The sequence below is a fragment of the Amblyomma maculatum genome, chromosome 7 (genome assembly GCF_055883805.1).
Source record: "Amblyomma maculatum isolate TAMU_Amacu chromosome 7, ASM5588380v1, whole genome shotgun sequence".
In the NCBI taxonomy this organism is placed as follows: Eukaryota; Metazoa; Arthropoda; class Arachnida; order Ixodida; family Ixodidae; genus Amblyomma; species Amblyomma maculatum.
In genome coordinates, this window is record NC_139350.1 from 3737417 (window position 1) to 3757601 (window position 20185).

Sequence of the window (20185 nt, forward strand, 5' to 3'; positions counted from 1 at the left end):
GTGAATCAGGCTATGAGATGCCGAAGTAGAGGGCTTCGAAAACTTCAACCATCAGGGGTTCTTTAACGTGCCCTGACATCGCACAGCACACGGGCGCTTTGCTTTTCGCCTCCATCGAAAAGCGGCCACCGTGACTGGGTTTAGATCCCACATCTTTGGGCACATCAGTCGAGTGCATTAACCACTTAACATCATGGTGGGGCCCTGCTCGAAGGGCAGCTCTTGTTATTTCATCATGGAGTGTCCATGATTCTGACTGCTGTAGGAATTCTCCTCGCTATGTAAATGTGTGTGCACCACGAAGCAACAACGCCTATTTATCGGCTGCTTCACTCATCCAATCAAACCCTTGAGTCCGCAACTGCAGCCTGTTATGTGCACTCATAACAGGCTTTGAGGGGAACAGGCTAGCCTTTATACTAAAGCGTTGTTTTTAGAAATATCTGTCCTAAAGTGCCACATCCTTGGCGGAAGCAAGACTCAGGTTAAAGGCTGAATGCACCTGCGGAAGGCGACTATCACATGTTCTCCCTGCTTCCCACAGTTGCTGCACCTTTTAATCTGTCCGGCTATAATGTGCCTCAACCTTACGAAGTCCTTCACATGCACGGCACGGCAGCGTTGACACCGTGGCTACTTGAAATGGGGGAATGCGTAATTCACTTCCGGATACACAACTTATGGAACCTGGATATTTTGATCTCTTCTGGTGCTTCTTCTTATTCTCGTCCTCCTAGGTAATTAAGACTTCTTGAATGAAGGCCACGTGCGAGGTTTTTTTGAAAAAGTAACCAAGATTGCACTTCTTCCGACACCTGAAGTGGTCTTCAGGGGCACATCTCGCACAATGCCTTATGAACTGGTCGATGTGATGTCGCTGTCGGTGACCATCTACAGTGACGACCAAGTAGGACACTGGTCCCTTGACAGCATTTGTAATGCCGGACAACCGCTTGGGTCCATAGAAATAATTGCGCAAAAACACTCGGTCCCTCACACCGAAAAGTCTCACTGACTGGTTACGGCCCTGTTCCATCTGTTCGTGCTTATGCTGCGCACTGGGCTGCAAGTCAGGATGAAGACGTTCCAGCACCGTTGCTAGTTCCCTGCCCATTAGCAGGTCGACTGGGCCCTTGCCTTCCGTAGCATGAGGCAGGATATGGTGGGTAATTAAGAATTGTTCGAGGCGGGTGTCAACGTTCCCTCCAGCCACTCACTTGAGTACTTCATTGGTTTCACGCACCATTGATTCTGTTTGAAGAGGTGTGATACAGTACCGCTGACAGATGTATCTGATTTCTAGACATTAAGGTTTCCAGTTCCTCTGAACAAAAGTCTGTAAACCGTTGTCGGAAATAACATTTCCTGGAATACCGCGGGTTTCAAAAGAAGAATGGAGCCTGTCATAAACTGTATCTGCTGGCATGGAATTGATTCGACGCACTTTCAGCCACATTGAGCGAGATTCCACCACAATGATGAAGATGTTGCCTTGGAAGGACCCAATAAGATTGATGGGTAGCCTCGCCGAAAGCTATTTTGTGAACTCCCATGCATGAAGTTTTGTAGCCACTAGTGCAGGCCTGAATTCTTGGCAATTCACATATTCCTTCACCTTCTGCTTAATCTCTCCGTGAACTCCTAGTCACCATATGGCTTGTCGGGTAAGTCCCGTCATCATGAAAGCTCCTGGACGATCTGTGGGAAGAATTTATATGATGTGCCATATGGAAATTTATGGCATGACAACACGACTACTCCACAGCAGACAATCGTTGTACTAAAAGTTCAGGCTTACAGCTCACAAATGCAGTGAACTGTTCAGGTAGCTTTTGCTCTGGCCATCCATGCTGCATCCATGCAGCCAACCTTTGCTCTTTGATGATAAACATTTAATGTAAACCTTGTCACCTTCCTTGAATCTCACGTAACACCAAGTATTGTTTAAAACATTCCTATTTTCTTCAAATGTTGCTTCACTTCCAGGGCCTTGTCAGCCCTTAGCAGTAGAGGGATGAATGTGTGAGCGTTACAGCTAGAGCTTCTCCGCAGGTCGATACTCAATTTCGTATTCGTACGCAGACAACATAAAAGACCTACACAGTATGCGTGATCATAGCACCTGGTCATAACACCTTATTTGTCATGGTGCAACAGTTTGAAGCGCGGCTTATGACCAGTCACAATTTTGAAACGACTGTCATGCATGAACTGATGAAACTTCATCACGCAAAAGCACGTTTATATTCTTCAGAACCAATGCTGAATGGAATTGTCTTCTTTCGTTTATCTTCAAGTCATTCTTGTACGATTGTAATTACGGTCAAATTTACCTGCCGCACAGAAGCGTTAAGAATGCTTGGTGACACGACTGAATTAAACAAAATTCTGCTTGCTGAAGAAGAAAGCGTGCATCACGATAGAGACAAAGACGAACTGGAGGAGCGCAGGCACGTGCCCCAGACCTGATTTCATTCTGATCTGCTTGGAAAGCTGCACGTAATCGTCTAGAGTAAGACCCTTCCAGTACGTCGTTTCGTCTTCTTCACTCATCAGGTCCTTCCCTACCAGGAGCGCATCAAGTGGCAGATGTCACCATATCGAAACAACTTTAACCTTGTGTTCCACAGCTAGACTAGCTATGTTTAGCTTTTGCAACGCCCCTGGGGGTGATGAGGAGAGTGAAGGCCAGAATAATAGCAAAAGTACGACTAAAGCGTTGTCAAGCACATCTTTGAGTCTCAAGGCGAAATCTGCGACCGGCACAACTGCATTAAACCGTGAGCACGGTGCGTCCGGGAACAGTACTTCTGAGGCGGCAAAGGCAAACGACAGCTTCGAGGATGACACGAGGTGCAAAAAAGTGGTGCCATCAAACACGCTCTCTCTTGATCATGGCCTGGGCCCAACTACAAGCGGGGCCAGAACAAAAATTTTTGGAAATATTGCTCGTACTCCAAGGAAGACCGATTCCAGCTCTGCCGCGGAGAGCGAGTATAACCTTTCGCCAGAGATATCTTTAGTCCAGGGCGGCAGGGGCCGGTTCAAGTACAAATGGCCGTCGTCATCTAGCAGCTTGTCGAGCTGCGGCAGCTGGACGAGCTGGACAACCACCGGTGCGCCAACAGAAACAGACTCCTCGTCAAGTACCAAATCAAAACCCCAAAAAGAGAAACATCGTGGAGGATTCGGCGTTCAGATAGGAGCACGGCGATCCGCGACAAAAGGAAAAAAGAATCGACAATAAAGTAAGAGATGGGCACACAGTAATGGCAATGGAAAATGGCGAAATCAACCTAAAAGCACTTTTTCCGGAAGCAGCGTGTCGATCTCGACGAACCCGCGACCTCCTCCGAGCGCCTCTCCTAACAAGGCTTACGAGACCAAGCTCGGCGCAAACGGACGTCGCTGGTCATCGGGCAAAGCACCAAGCTTCAGTGGTAGCAGCACTCGCACGACTCAAAAACGGCGTCGCGCAACTTCCGGTCTCATCTGGAAGCAGCAGTCTACGAGAAGAATCTAAACGAGGACGCGTACACAAGAAAGCGAAGAAAGCTGAAGGTGAGAAAGCGCTCATGTCTGCTACAAAGAGGCCTTCAGATGGTGTTTCGGCTGGAATGCTCGAAGAAAAGCTCCCGGGACCAACAAAGGATGGCAGCAAAAGAGGTAGTGCTCCTACGTGCAAACCTCCGCCGTCTGAAGACAAACCAGTCGAAAAAGTAAATTGACAGCAGCCCTCAAAGCCTAAAAGCTTTAGTCGAAGTGGGAAGTGGTGAGCGAAAAAAAAAAGCCGCCAAAATACTGGCCTTGATACACGCCATCAAAATAATTATAGCAAGTGACATCACATGGGCGTTCCAAGGGTTTAAGAAGTGAGGGACCACCACGTCGGCTATGGTTTACGTGCTAAATTATCCGATGAAGCTAAACGTCTGAACAAACATGCACCAGCACTGAACATGCGCAGACCGAAAACTATGATTAGATTTATTCGCACTCAGAAAGGTTCTTAAGCCATGCAGCAGCGAGTTGCTCGGGACACCAGGACACCTGGCGGTGCGAGTAAATAAACTTTTTTTTTGCTCAGATGATGCGCGTCAGCGCAGCTACTCAGAAGGTGACATGGATGTGCAATAAAGCAAAAAAATGATCTTGTTGATACATTTTGTGTTTATAAGCACAGAAAATTATTCATATAGGACAAGCAAGAAAACGTACGAGCCCTTATACCGGCCTCTGCTTGTTTGCGGTTTATCTGCGCCGTTTCTGCGAACAAGACACTGAATTGTTATAGGGATCATAATTTTGATTGTTGCGATTCACTAACTTTAAAGGCCTCACTGTCAACACTTCCATTTTTCAGGAAACAGTAGATAAGTGTAGTTATGCTGATAATTATAAATACTACGAGCATTGCTGTCGTAGTTTGCTTTCCATATTCAACTAGGTTTACAAGAGGTAGAAAACAGCCAGATGAAGTGTAAAGATGTGGAGGTTCAGTTCAGTTTTAACAAAGAGGTTGAACTCAGAAATAAACCAAGTTTCACGAGCGTTAGTCATCGGCCGTAGCATCTGCGATCTTGTCTCGCTACTGCGCTTGGTAAGCTTGTTGGCAATGGTCTAGTCTGGATTCTTGTTGTCTGGATTCCCGTTTTGGCAGCCTGTCTGGCACAGCTGCGGTCTTTTGTTTTTAGAAAGATAGCATATGTATATATGGCGTATTCACTTAAGTTAAATTAAGCAGCGGCGCAGATGGAACTTCATGTAGACGACGACATTCCGTGTGCAGCGCGGGGTGTTGCAGTTGGAGCTTGACGAAGACCACGTTTACTACACAGCGCGCGAGTGTGTTGCAGTTTTACACGAGACTCGATCAGCTGCGGAGATAGCATAGTGATCTCTTTTTTTTTATTTGAGAAGTTTGCCATAAGGCATAAGATGAGAAAGCGGGAATGGAAAGCAGGAGATAGAAAGTTAAAAGGAGTGAGGTTCAATATTCATAGGGGCAGTCGCAAAGGTTGGTGGTGTACTGGTTGTCCATTGTGCACTTCTCATAATCACTTTCGCGGTTCCACCGCAGATCCACATTAATGAGCAGCCGTTTTCTAACCGGAGCCGTTGCTGGGCATGTCCACAACAAGTTACGTACATCACGAATCTCAGGTGCAGCGTCACAGTAAGGGCACCTGTCAGTCACTGGCAACGCCGCCGAAGACGTACAGAAGGGGTCATAGCCGACCCTGCCCGAATCCGGCGCACAGATACCTCCTCCTGCCGAGTAAGACTACGGGGGAGAGGGTGTGAATACGGAGGAATGAGAGCGCATGTTCGCTGGCGCAGAACTTGTGAATCGGAAACCTGGGACATGAACGGATCTGGGGGAGAGAGGAAGGTGGTGGGTCGTCTGATGTGTTAATGTGTGTCATAGCATGCGCTTGAATGTCATGTGGATCGCGGGCATGGCCACGAATCCTGTGTATGCGCACAAACATCGGTACTTTGCACAGAGCAGATGAATGGTCTGAGTTATCTGGAATATGCTTCGAACGTCCTCAAGCTGTTTAAGGACAGTGAGAGAGTCGGTGTAAATATGAACTACATTGAATGTAGAGACGGGCGGAAAAAAATAAATGACATTGTAAATGGCTTGAAGTTCCCGTTCAAGAAGTGTGCACGTATACGCGGTATATGTCACGCATAGCTCAGATGCGGATGAGAGGCACTATACACATAAGTAACTCTTCGCTCTACAGTATGCAGTGTATGGATACACAATATTCACTCATCAGGCAGATTTGCGGATGATACTGACGGGGAAGCAATGCTGCGATTGTCCGTGAGCTGGCAGTACGACCACGGAGGTAGTGTCTTTAAAAGTTGAAGTTGTAAAGGCTGTTTGCAAACTCTGTTTGCCATCCGCGATCAATGAGTTCACTAAGCGCACTTAGTTGGGCGTACTCTTGAAGCACGCCTATGGGTATTAGACGGGTGAAACATATTATGTCACGCATAGTCTCTCGATCGATAGCCTCAAGGGAGTCCCACTGTCTGCAGGTGAGACGTTAAAGTTGTGCCTGATAAATTATCCGCGGCTGGAGGACAGAGCGAACCAGCTGGCGGGCCGTGTGAGCACGCGCGCCGCCAGAGCGCATAGCTATGCGACGAATCTGAACTAGAGTAGCGTGAGTGCATTTACGGGTGGCTGTTAGCTGAGGGGCGCCAGTCCCAAAGGAATGAAGGAGAAGACCAAGAATGCGAACAGTTTGTGTCTGAGGAATCGGGTAATTGTCTATAATAAAATGTACAGTGGGCGCTTTCTGTAAGCCAGCTTTATTTCCGATGCGAATGAAACATGATTTAGTGTGCCGGAGAGTTAGACCCAAAGGAGGGAGGCAAAATGTCAAGATATACAGCGCATTCTGGAGGGCCACCTGATGGACAGACGTATCTGAGTAAAAGCACCATAAGGTTATATTGTTACGCACTAAGTACGTAACGAGGTGTTTATTCGTAATCTTAGCGCTGCGAGTCCGCAAGGCGCACCAGAACACACCGGCCTCTCTTGCTTCTTCTCTCCAGCTTCTTCTTCCTTCCTATGACGCCCCGAAGAACGTAACACTTCCCCCCTCTCGGACGAATCCCCCAGGACAAGCAGTGTAAGTAAGATGCCGAGTATGCAACCTTTTTAGCCGAGCCACATGCACCACCTGGGTCATGCTTGAGCATTGGCCACTTCTGATGCGGCGTGAAATTACCTAGTTCACATCACTCAGGCACTCCGCAATTACAAAAGGGCCGCTATAGTGAAACCGCAGCTCCTAGGCTAAACCACGATTGCGCAGCGGCGTCTACAGCAACATTAAATCACCGGGCACATAGAAACATGTGGGCGTCCGTTGTCACAACGCTCCTTCGAACATTCTTGTGAGTCTAGAATGCGTAGGCGGGCAACGCGGCGGGCTTCTTCAGCTCGACATAAAGTAGCGGCGATAGAAGGCTCGTTGTGGAGGGAGAGGAAGAATGGTATCGAGACAGCGGCGGGGATCTCGAGCATCAAGGAGGTAAAACGGGCTGTCGCCAGTCGTCTCATGCTGTGCAGTGTTATACGAGTATGCAATGAAAGGGACGATGTCATCCCAGTTCTTGTGATCAGAATCCACGTACATCGCCAACATAGTGGTCAGAGTGCGGTTGGCGCGTTCAACAAGTTCATTCGATTGCGGGTGTTACGGCGTTGAATGACGGCAATCGCAGGGCACAGACGAAGGATTTCTTCTGTAACTTCAGCTGTAAATTGGCGCCCACGCTCACTGATCAGAACACGAGGAGAGCCATGGCGCAGGACGTGAAATCGCAGAAGAAATAGGGATGCTTCGTAAGCGGTGACAGGGTATTGTGGCTGTTTCTGAATATCGAGTGAGAGGTCAACACATACGACTGTCCACTGGTTACCATTCGAACATACCGGAAAAGGACCCAAGGGGTCGATGCCCACCTGCTGAAAAGGTGCGGTCGGAGGCGCAATCGGGTGTAGCGGTCCCGGTTGGCGGGAAGTAGGGAGCTTGTACCGCTGGCACTTGACACAACTGGCTACATAGCGCTGAATGGCTTGACGCATGTTCGGCCAGTAAAATCGTTCCTGTGTTCGATGAGGGTCCGGGCGACACCCAAGTGGCCCAACGTGGCATCGTCGTGCATCATTTCAAGAACTGGAATGAGGAGATTTTGCGGCACGACGAGAAGAAAGCGTGCCCCTCCGGGGTTGAAATTCTTGCAAAGCAAGCCGGCACGTACGCAGAAACGCCCATCTCTTGAGGCATGAGCGGCAGAGAAGAGCACTGCCAAATTCTGATCGTTGCGTTGTTCTGTCTGGAACAGTTGAGGATGAGGAAACGTTGCAGAGATAGGCGCCATGTAGACAATAAAGTTGTCCCCATAACTACCAGTTGACGAAAGCGGCAAGCTTGACATACAGTCAGTCAGGATATTGATGGCTCTTTATGTGTGCCACACTGAAGCTAAACTTCTGCAACCGAAACGCCCATCAAGCAAGCCGGCCGCAAGGGTCACGGAGATTTACGAGCCAACAGAGCGAATGGTGATCGGTGACGATGGTAAAAACATTGCCATATAGGTAGGAACGAAATCATTGCACCTCAAAAACCACTGCGAGGCACTCTTGTTCAGTAATGTAGTTAAGTTCCGCCTTGCTCAACGAACAACTAGCATAAGCTATCACATGCTGGTCGGTGCCATGATGCTGGATGAGAACAATGCCCACGCCGGTATCGTTGGTGTGAACTTTGATGGGGGCAGAAGGACAGAAGTGACATAGGATAGGGCCCGATGTCAGAAAGAATTTGAGGCGGCGGAAGGCAGAATCGCAGCCAGCAGTTCAATTGAACGGTGCATTTTTGTTCAAAAGGCACGTGAGCGGGTAGGTGATGTCAGCGAATCTGGGCACAAAACTTCGAAAATAGGAACTCAGTCCTAAAAAGCTCAGAAGCTCTTTCACTGAGTTGCCACTGTAAAGCTGGTTACAGCCGCAATCTTCTGAGAATCCGGCCGAACACCATCCTTATCGACCAAGTGACCAAGAACAATTGTTTATGTTCGCCAAAGTGGCTTTTAGAGTTGAGGATGAGATCTACTCTCAATGCAGTCAAGAACGATGGCCAGGCGGCTATTGTGTTCCTGAAAGGTATTGCCGAAGATTATAGCATCGTCCAAATAGCACAAAATTTCCACTTGTGTCCGCGCAGAATGGTGTCCATGAATCGTACAAACTAGGCGGGTGCATATTGCATAATCCAAAGGGCATTACGTTGAATTCATAGAGACCATCGGGCGTCACAAATGCCGTCTTTTCTTTGTCGCTCGGGTACATCGGTATCTGCCAGTACCCCTGGTCTCAAGTGTACCGAGGAGAATATGATTCCGAATGAAGACAGTCGATTGCATCGTCAATACTTGGAAGTGGGTACACATCGTTTTTGGTTATGACATTAAGGCGATGATAGTCCGCACAGAAACGCCATATGTTCTCTCTTTTAACAAGGATAACTGGAGCTGCCCAAGAACTTGAAAATTCCTTGATAACGCCACGTTGGAGCATGTCGTCAATAAGCCGGCTCGGCGACACATGGTAGGGCTTGTGTCTGATCGGGCGAGAGGTTCCAGTATCAATCGGATGACGAATGCGAGAATTTCGAATCGGTGGCGGGTGATCTTTGGCGAAGTCGAAAACAGAAACACGCTTGGAAAGCAGGTCAGTAAAAATTCGGCGCTCCTGTGTTTCTAAAGATGTGTTTATCATCGCCTGGATTCCAGACTGTGCAAAAGGGGGTGTTTTCGCTTCAAGAGCAGTCACTTCGTGCCGCCACAGAATTCGAGACACCTTCCTCGAAATGAACGAGCCTCATGCCACGAGCCAACATGACTGGTTCGTCTGAATAGTTCACAGTCCACAGCAAGGTGTGGCCTCCGGTCACTGAAACTATGCAACGAGGCACCAATACACTCTTCTTTGCACAGGCAAGTGCAGTAGGTTAAACTACGACGTCGAAATTCTCGCCCAAATTTGTAGATGAAATACCTTGGATGAATTTTCTGGGCATTGCAGGTACAACTGTAGCTTCAGAAACAGAAAACACTCCTAACTCAAGCGACGAGGTTTCTACAAGAGCTGACATCAACATAGTATTCAGCGAGATTTGTCCACTAAGGCAGTCTAACGTTGCACCACACTGTTGCTAAAAGTCTATACTTAGAATTACTTCAGGTTTGGAACAAGACAACACTGTGAATTCGGTTCGAAACGCTTCGCCGCCAATCACAACGTTCGCACAGAACACACCAAGTGGCACCAAAGATTCACCGGCAACACCACGAAACACGACCGCTTGATTAAAGCTGAACATCACTTTGCGTCCCAGACAATTTTTGAGAGCCAAGCTCATAACAGACATGGTTTCCCCGGTATCTACCAACGCCATTGTGCAAAAACCATCAATGAGTACATCAAGACTGTTCGTCAACATAAACACAGGCAGAGTTATTGACAAGTCTAACTCTCCAGCAGTCACACCGCCTAGCTTCCCGGAGGTGGAGAACGGCGCTGAGGAGATGGTGAACGTCGCTGCCGTTGGGGTGGTGGCGTCAAACTGCGGTCAGACGCTGGCGAGGCGTTTCGCAGATGTGCAGGGTTGCAGTTGTAGCCATCCCAAGTTGATGAAGGCGCTGGGCGATTACTTTCACTGTCGAGCCGATGAAAATAGTTGGACCAGGGGCGGTAGGCTTGCGGCGGCATGCCCCGTCGACGGCAGTAGCGAGATGTATGTCCGGTCATTCTACAGCTGTAGCACACAGGTGGCGGGCGCCACCGGTAAGCGGTGAAGTAGGCATCAACTTGATCAGGGCGGCAATCGTGGCCAGGCCTGCGTTGCTGGCGAACGACTCTACCTGTGCCGGTGGTCCTTCGTCCCAAGCGCTGCTGAGAAGAGAGTGCTATACTGTCGGCGGTTGTCGAAGTTGGGAGCAGTGCGAGCTGGAGTCCAAACAGCAGATGAGGTCACGTGCTCTGGCTGTAGCCCGCAACCTTCATATTGATCTTCACCTAGGCAGAGAGTGTCCTGGGTTCGAAGCAGTTCTCGGACGATCCGGCGTATCAAGCCAGCCATTGACTCGGGAGCACCAAAATCTACACTTGCCACTGAAGTTACATTCATTTAGGGACAATACGACGAAGCTTGTTTCAAAAGTGCGGCAGTGCCTGATCACGTCTGCGGCAGAGTTCAAATGATCTTTGCTGATCAGGAATGTATATACATCTTCAGCGATGCCTTTCAGCAAATGCCCAACTTTATCTTCTTCTGACATTCGTGGATTCACCACTTTACAAATCTTCAAAATTTCCTCAATATATGTGGTACAAGTCTCTCCAGGTACTTGGGCTCGCTGGAGCAACGTTTGCTCTGCCCGTTCCTTCTTTGTAGCTCCATCTCCCAAGCACTTCTTTAATTCTTCCGCAAAACGGTCCCAGCTACTGAGGGTGTCTTCGTGGTTGTCGAACCAGATTAGTGCGGTGGCTTCCAGAAGGAATACGACATTAGCTAGTTTCACAGTAGGCTCTCATGATTTGTACCGGCCCACCCGCTCATAATGTGTGAGCCACTCATAGATATTTTCGTCAGATTTGCCACTGAAGTTCCGTGGCTCGCAATGATGCTGCCAATTGCTCCCCCTTAGTGGCGTGCGCTGAGCGTTGCGATCTTCAGCCACATTCAAGGCCAGCGGCGGTAAACCAGAGAGTCGGTGGCTGCGTCGAAGGTACGAGGGATCCGTCTTAGGAAAATCTGCAAGGTTCACCACTGTTACGTACTCAGTACGTAACGGGGGTATTTATTCGTAATCTTAGCGCTGGGAGTCTGCAAGGCACACCAGCACACAGCAGCCTCTCTTGCTTCTTCTCTCCAGCCTCTTCTTCCTTTCCCTGACGCCCCGAAGCACGTGACATGTCATCGGTGTACGCAAGCACGCAGATAGAAGGGATGATCTCTAGGGCTCGAACAAGTCGAATAAAGGCCACATTAAATAATGTGGGGGCGAGAACGAAGTCCTGGGGCAAGCTTCTGTTGGATGGGAAGTGACCAAAGGTCTTTCCATAGACACGCACACTGAACGTTCGATTTGTTAGAAAGGCGTGAATAGAGAGGAGAAACCGGTTTGGGAAATCAAAAGTTTAAAGGCAGGCAAGAATGGCAAAGTGAGAGGTGTTACATGCCTCTGTTATATCTGCAGGGATCACGGTTCTAATGAGGTGACTGTCCGTAGAATGGTGAAGCACGTCAGCAGCCGAAGTAGCAAGGCCATACTCCGTTCCAATTTGCGGGCGGAAGCCGATTTGGAATTCTGGATAACAATCATGGGATTCCAACCACCATGATAAGCGAGCATGGGAATATTTTTGTAGAGCTTGCAGAATGTAGGCTTACGAGATTTTGGACGAAGAGCAGAGGAGATACTGGAGGATGAGCTGACTTCGGTATTGGAACAACAATGGAATGCTTCCACTCACCCGGCATGACACTAGAATGTCACACGTTGTTGAATGCATCAAGTAGGGACTATTGCGGAATAAGGAGTTAAGCATGCCGTCGTGCCCGGGAGCAGAGTGAGATTTGAGGCGTTCAATGGAGGACAGCAGCTCTGCCATGGGTAGGTCACAAGTAATCTCATCGGGGGGCTCGGTAACCGGTAAGCAAGAAGGAGAAGTTGAGGTGGAATCATGGTGTGGAAAAAACTGTCTGGCTGCCTATATTGCAAATGTATCCTCATCCACATTCACCGCAAGGCGAATGCTCTCTGTGTAATCAGACACTCGAGAAGAGCGTTCCATGGTATGAAACACCCGCCAAAGATGTCGATTACCTCTCTTGGAGGACAGGCTTCACACCATGCAGCCAAGCGTTGCTTACTTATATGCTGTGCATAGCGCAGCGCATGTGCTGTAGCCCGGTGAAGAGCGTGGAGAGCCGAGGGGTCATCGAGGTGACGAGAGGCATAATGATCCGCTTGGCGACCCAGAGCCCGAATATTCTGAAGGTAGATGTCCGGGTTTGGCTCACCTTCATTTACAGTGGTATCGTGGGGGACGCAAGAACAGTAGAAAGAGTAGACAATGCTGATGATGGGTTGAATGCAGATAAACGATTGTCTGCGCGTACAGTCCCATTATATTATGCGTACGCTACGACGCATTTTACGTATACGCAAAGGAGTGAGACAGATAAAGATAGGACTGTGATCACTGCCCCAGGTATTTGGTCCAACATCCCAACGAGGGCTACCGGAGATTAATCACCAAGTCAAATCAGGTGAATACAGCCCACCTCGTGGACAGGTCGATGCATGCGGGTGGTTTGAAAGATATAAAGATTGATCTAAAAAGCTGCCCTGGATGCGTGTACCTCTGGGGAAATGCGATGGGTAACCCCACGAATTGTGTGCGCCATTGAAATCTCCACCGACTAGAATGAGGATACCCGAGTAGATAGGATGCAGAAAACGAACCCATCCAAGATTGGGAGATGCGGGGCCAGGACGACCATAAAAAGAAATCAAAGGGGTGCATACAGGCTTAACTAAAGGTGGTACACCTCGGCATGTGTTAAACCACCGTGAAAGGTCGATCGGCCTGTGGGCAACTGAACTGCGAATATAAATTTCAGATTTACGTGGGCTGAGGGCAGAAGCGATACAACGGCGATCAGGAATAGAAGGTGAATGGTAAGAGCATAATTCTGAAAAACGAGGAAGTGAATTATGCTCTTGAAGTAGGAAGGCCTACGCCTTTAGCTTTTTTGTCGCGAAGACGGATGTTCACTTCAGAGGCCTTTTTCGCAAGACCTCGGCAGTTCCACCGCACCACCAGAGATAGTGCACTACCCATTGCGAGGCCGAAGAGCTTCTACAATGAGGGAGGTCACCTGCTTCATAAGCGCTTTTATCCACTGTCGGTTTAGTCACGGTTAACGGGTGGTCGGCTCGTGATTGGGGTCTAGTACTTATTGGAGGTGATTCCTCTGAAATTTGCTCACGAGGTATTAGACTCCTTCGAGAGGGATGAGAGCACGCTGCAGTGCTGGGTGAGTTCTCCTAGACGTCGGCGAGCCTCTGCAATGGCATTGCCTAAAGCAGCGTCTTCATCTGTGGGATCCACACATGATAGGTACACTGGCCATGTTGGTGTGCCATTTGTTCCACAAGGGTGAGTCGCTTGTGGGTATGAACATTGCTCAGAAGACGTATGGTGAGCAGGGGGATCAAGTGAAGGGCGTGCAGGGAAGTCCGTTTCGTCATATATAAGAGCAGCAAAGCAATCACTTGTAGGAATATCTTTTTCCAAGTGGCTTGCGCAACGGCTTCGTTCGCTTCTTCTTTGGACAAGCGGGGCAGCGCAGGTCATAGTCTGGCGATTTGCATAGGGTCCAAAGGACTGTTGGTTCATTCATGTCGGCCAATGCTGCCTGATTAGGACAGGTATTTTGCATGTGCCCTTCTTTATGCTAGTGATAACGAAAATGCGATGAGATCGGAAGGGCTGTGGTTTGATAATCGCACCGCAGTAGGTTAGGCACTCCGGTAGAGTCAACGGGCCTTGTAGGGTGAGTAGATATTGCCAGGGCGCTCGGAGCGAAAGACGTTGAAGTGAATCGGCACCGCACTCGCAGGACGTACCTAGAACTCGGACCGTGGAATTTCACCTGTACCGGCTCAGTTAAGCTTGCCCCAGTCATCAACATCGTGACAAATCTGGTGGAGGTGCTGAGTTACAAGCGGTGAACCTCGCCCCGCTCCTTCTCTTACGCCACTTGAGTTTCACCGCCCCACATACGCCGAGGTGCTACAATACTCTCCGCCCCAGTCGCCGACCCTCATTCCTGCTAACGTAGCTGTACCGACAACACCAGCCCCCGTGATCCGGAACGTAACAGAATTCCTACCATCTGCACGGAAAGCAGACGTGTGGCGTAGGCCCGACCGACGGTCGTTATGCTTTCACTGTGGCGAACCGGGTCATGTCTATCGGCGCTGTCCCTACCATCGACTGGGCCTCGAAGGTTTTTCCGCCGATTCTCCATGACCTAGCTACGGCGAACGGCCCCGAGCCGTTGAAGATTTCGTCAATGACCAGCGCCGTGGTGTTCTGTCTCGCCTGCGGTAATATCGATCACCGTCGCCCAGGGCTCACCCTACGCCATGTACGGCGAGGTCTTCATGGGCAGCGCAGGGTCGATTGCCCGGTCTGCGGCGGGAAAACTGAAACTAGCGACCTTCGGGGGTAGACTCGCTGAACATCGCTGCGCGGGAGACCCCCCATCGACGCGGACACGGAAAGACCACGCATCAACATTGGAAACGTCCGTGATTACCGATCATAACACCGTCTCGACGCCACCACGACGCACCGGCAGCGACGACGAATTGCCGGTGGAACAGATGACGCGACAACGCAGCCGCAACGATGAAGAATTGCCGGTGGAACGGACGCCGCAATAACGCGCCTGCAACAGTGACGAATTGCAGGTGAAGCAGACTGCATACACCGACGCAGAGCACTCAATGATTCAGAAGCCTGACATTCGCGAACAGCTTTCGTTGGACATACCAGTAAAACTGGATGGTCGCCATGTTCGGGCTTTGTTTGATACTGGCGCTGATTATTCTATTTTGAGCAGCCAGTTTGCCGCAGTTCTCAAAAAGGTTTTGTCTCCGTGGGCTGGCACACACGTTCGCACTGCAAGTGGTCATCTGGTTACTCCTCTAGGCATGTGCACGGCCAGAGTTCAAATTCCAGAGTCAACATTTGTGGTAAGCTGCCTTGTTCTGAAAAGCTGCTCGCGTGACCTGATTCTGGGCGTAGATTTTCTTCGTGAATATGGCGCAATTATTGATCTTCGGGATTTTAAGGTCTCGTTTTCTACTAAGAAAGCAGTGGCCCTCAGCAGTACAAAGTGACCACTCAATGTGCTTCGAGTTTATGCGAACAGTGTCACGCTGCCACCCCGATCCAGCACCATAGTTAATGTCAAATGCAATGCACTTCACTATGGTGACGCAATAGCTAAACCTAACATCTCGTTGCTGTTGATGCAAGGAGTCTGCGTGGCCCACAGTTTGATCTATCCTCACTGTGGTCAGTCAAAGGTACTTGTTAGCAGTTTTCGCACGAGTATCGGCCCCTTTTTCGTAACACATCCGTGGCCTTCGCCGAACGCATCTTTTATGTCTCCGAGTGCTTGTCTACAGAAACCGTGCCACCGCCCACATCCCTCGACAATCTCGATGTTAGCTCAGAGCTATCGGTCAGCCAGCGTGAACAGCTGTTTTCATTATTACTCGAATTCAGAGAGTGTTTTGCATCGTCGTCAAAAGTGCATCAAACTCCCATCTCCAAGCACCAGAGCGTGACGTTCGATGATGTGCGCCCAATCAGCCAGCACCCCTACCGCGTCTCTTCGACCGAGCGCGAAGTTATTAAGTCGCAAGTTAAGGAAATGCTTGAAGATGATGTTATTGAGCCTTAAAATAGCCCGTGGTCCTCCCCGGTCGTTATAGTCAAAAAGAAAGACGGCACGTTACATTCTTGCGTCGATTACCGCAAGTTGAACGCCGTAACTAAGAAGGATATTTACCCCTTGCCACGGATTGACGACTCTCTCAACCGCCTTCGGCGTGCGAAGAATTTTTCGTCCATCGATTTAAAAGTGGCTACTGGCAGATTGAGATAGATGAGCGAGATCATGAGAAGCCGGCCTTTGTCACGTCCGACGGCCTTTACGAATTTAAAGTTCTACCTTTCGGAATTTATTCCGCGCCGCCACATTTCAGCGAATGATGGACACTGTCCTCGCCGGCCGCAAATGGCAGTGTTGCCTAGTCTACCTAAATGACATGGTGGTCTTCGCAGAATCGCTAACACAGCATCTTAAACGCCAGCGGTCAGCACTCGAAGCCCTTCGATCCGCTAACTTGACACTTAAGCCACAAAAATGCCACTTTGGCTACTGAGAGCTTAAATTCCTCGGTCATGTCGTTAGCGCCGCCGGCATGAAGCCCGACCCTGACAAGCTTGCTTCTGTTGCGGAATTTCCGATTCCACGTGACAAGAAAGCTGTTCGCAGATTTCTCGGCTTGTGCAGTTATTACCGCCGTTTTATCGATAACTTCGCTGATCTTGCTGAACCGCTGACTCGGCTCATCCGGGGAGACACCCCTTTTGTTTGGACCCACGAGAAAGAAGCTGCTTTTGCCGAGCTGCGTCTCCGTCTCCAATCGCCGCCTGTTCTAGCCCATTTCGATGAGCATGGTGAGATAGAAATGCACACCTACGCCAGTAACATTGGCCTTGGGGCGGTTCTCGTGCAACCTCAAGAGGGTGTTGAACGAGTCGTTGCCTATGCCAACTGCACTTTATCTCGCGCCGAGATGAACTATTCAACTACTGAAAAGGAATGCCTCGCCATTATTTGGGCTGCTAAATTTCCCACCTACCTTTATGGTCGCCCATTTACAGTGGTCACTGACCACCATTCCTTGTGTTGGCTGGCTAACCTGCGTGATCCATGCGGCCGCCTAGCGCGATGGAGCTTTCGCCTACAGCAGTTCGACCTGACTATAGTCTATAAGTCCGGACATTAGCACGAAGATCCTGACGCGTTCTCTCGTGCGCCTGTTGAGCTCGCTTCCCCAGACACGGGTGACGCTGGCAGTTTTCTCGGAGCTGTTGATGCTTCAAATATGTCTCATCAGCAGCGTGCCGATCCAAAGTCACGAGCCCTGATCGATTATTTAGGTCAGCCAGCCGCCATACCTAAGTGCTTTTCTCGGAGCCTCTCAACTTTCTGCCTGAAAAGTGTGCTCTATAAGCACAACTCTAGAGCCAAGTCGAGAACCTACTTCCTCGTGGTACCCGCAGCTCGGCGAGAGAAAATCCTTTCCGCGTACCATGATGAACCAACTTCTGGTCACTTGGGCTATTCTCGCACACTTGCTAGAATACGACAGAAATTCTACCGGCCCAACCTTGTCACTCTTGTTAAGCGCTCTGTCAAGAGCTGTCGGCAGTGTCAGCGTCGGAAGGTTCCGCAATCAAAGCCTGCAGGCCTCCTCGTGCCCATAATACCACCACGCGCGCCGTTTGCCAAGTCAGCATGGACCTTCTCGGTCCTTTTCCTCGGTCCTCCGGTGGCTAACATTGGATAATCATCGCCACAGACTATCTGACTCGCTATGCCGACACCAAAGTGTTATCTAGTGGTATAGCATCTGAAGTTGCCCATTTCTTTGTACACCAGATCATGCTGCGGCACGGTGCTCCGACCTGTATTATTACTAACAAAGGGAATGTCTTTACTTCACAAATGATGGCCGAAGTTTTTCAACTCAGTGGTACGGCGCATCGAAAAGCTACTGCTTATCATCTGCAGACCAACGGGCTGACGGAAAGGCTTAATAAGACCATCGCGAACGTGCTGGCGATGTATGTCGACGCCCAGCCCAAGTCTTGGGATGCGATCCTACCATATGTGACATTCGCGTACAATATGGCAGTCCGAGAGACGACAAGTTTCATGCCGTTTCGCCTCGTTTACGGCAGGGAGGTTCGGACGATGCTGGACACAATGCTCCCTTGCGAAACAGATAGCGAGCTTTCTACTCACACCGAGCACTTTGCCCAAGATGCTGAGCAAGCACGCCAACTAGCACGCGTCCACATCGCCCAGCAACAGGACAAGGATTCACGCCTGTACAACCTCCGCCACAGACAAGCTTCCTACAACACCGGGGACCAGGTGTGGGTGTGGACACCTGTTCGACACCAAGGCCTATCAGAAAAGCTGAATTGCCGCTACTTTAGACCACATAAAAATCTTGAGGTGCCTCAGTGACGTCACCTACGAGGTGCTCTCGGATGGCCCAGAGCAGAGAGGCCGTCGGCTACCTCGTTCAGAGACAGTTTACGTCTTACGAATGAAACCGTATTTTGCGCGGTAGCTGAAAAACGGCACCTGAAAACTTTTTATTTTTCGTTTGCTTTTGTCCGCTTGAGTACACGTGTGCCGTGTGCGTCACGCTTAAGGCGGGAGGAATTCCAGGGGGCGCTCGGAGCGAAAGACGTTGAAGTGAATCGGCTCCGCACTCGCAGGATGTACTTAGAACTCGGACCGTAGAATATCACTTGTACCGACTCAGTCAAGCTTGCCCCAGTCACCCACATCGTGATAATATGAACCCCGGCGCCCCATAGGCCGTGCTTGTAGCACTGCGTGAGTTGAACAGCGAATATTGGCGCGCACCTCCTCAGAAGGGCTTCTGCTGTCGACATTATAAACCATGCAGGGGGGGGGGGGGGCGGGGGGTGTCAGGGCCAGATGTAAACTATATTTGCACTGGGACATGCTCTGGACGTCCATCAAGGATGGCAACTTCACCGTAATGGTGTTCGATGGGCGATGGACGACAAATCCGCAGTAGTTAGTAGAACCAAGAACTTGGTGAATTGTGGCTTGAACATACTAGGGAGGGATAGTCGTTATATCAAACCGCAATGCGGGCTTGGTGGTGACGCGGAACAAGTTAGCAGCAGGTGGAAGCGTGGCTCGACTCACGGGCGACATCTGGCACTGTAGGCGTACAAGATTGCGTGGACGTGGAGGCTGCTTCAGGTTGTAACACAGAGGTCACCCGCACCGCTGTCGTCGGTGGCGCAGAATCCATGCACGCGCGTAGCGTAGCCTTAGCCTGCGCCTGAAGACGACCATGTTTGCTCCACAGCGCGAAAGTTGAAGATCAAAATTGCACCTTTCGTTGATCTTGAGGTTTTTACATTGAAGGAGTAGAGGTAACTCTCTAAAAGCGCCTGCTTTGAAAGGTAACTTTAGCCAAGGCTTAAAAAATAAAACAGTTGAATGAGGCCGGAGAATCTAGTTGCATACAGCTGCTAGCCATCTGGCGCACCACAGGCAATTTTTATTTTGCAGTTAACTAATTATTAATTACGATAATTTTTCTAATATACTAGCTATTACCTTTAGACAATAAATGGATTCGCAAAGTTGAAAAGCCCCTTCTGAAACCCCCATTTCATTTATTTCAGATGAGTCAAGACTTGTCAAGCTCTAAATAAAGCTCGCGAAATGCAAAAAAATATATAACGTGACTAAAGCATTCATGCGTCGTACCATGACAAGAGGCGCCTGTGAGATCTGTGAACTCCAATGCGCGGGAAGAATGAAAAGATGGGCTGGCAGGCTAGCCGCAGCCGTCGGACCGCGTTCAAGCGATGTGACAGTATGAGCTGCATTCGGCGCTCGCTTAATTGTGGGGTGGGACGGGTGGTCTAGCCCTCCTGTGAGCAAAGCAAACGAACTTTTTTCCCTTAGCAGTGGGAAAAGGATGAAAGGAGGGGCGGACAAGCTGGCCAAACGAGGACTGCGCGGTCTCAAACGACGATCGGCTTGGAGCTGCCATCGGCGTTCTCTTAAGTGTGTGTGTGTGTGTGTGTGAGAGAGAGAGAGAGAGGGAGAGAGAAAGAGAGAGATAGGGGGGTGCTTTCGTTTGCCAATACCACGGGCCCATACCTGGCAGTAAAGTATGCTCTGGCGTGGCCTGAGCGGCAGCG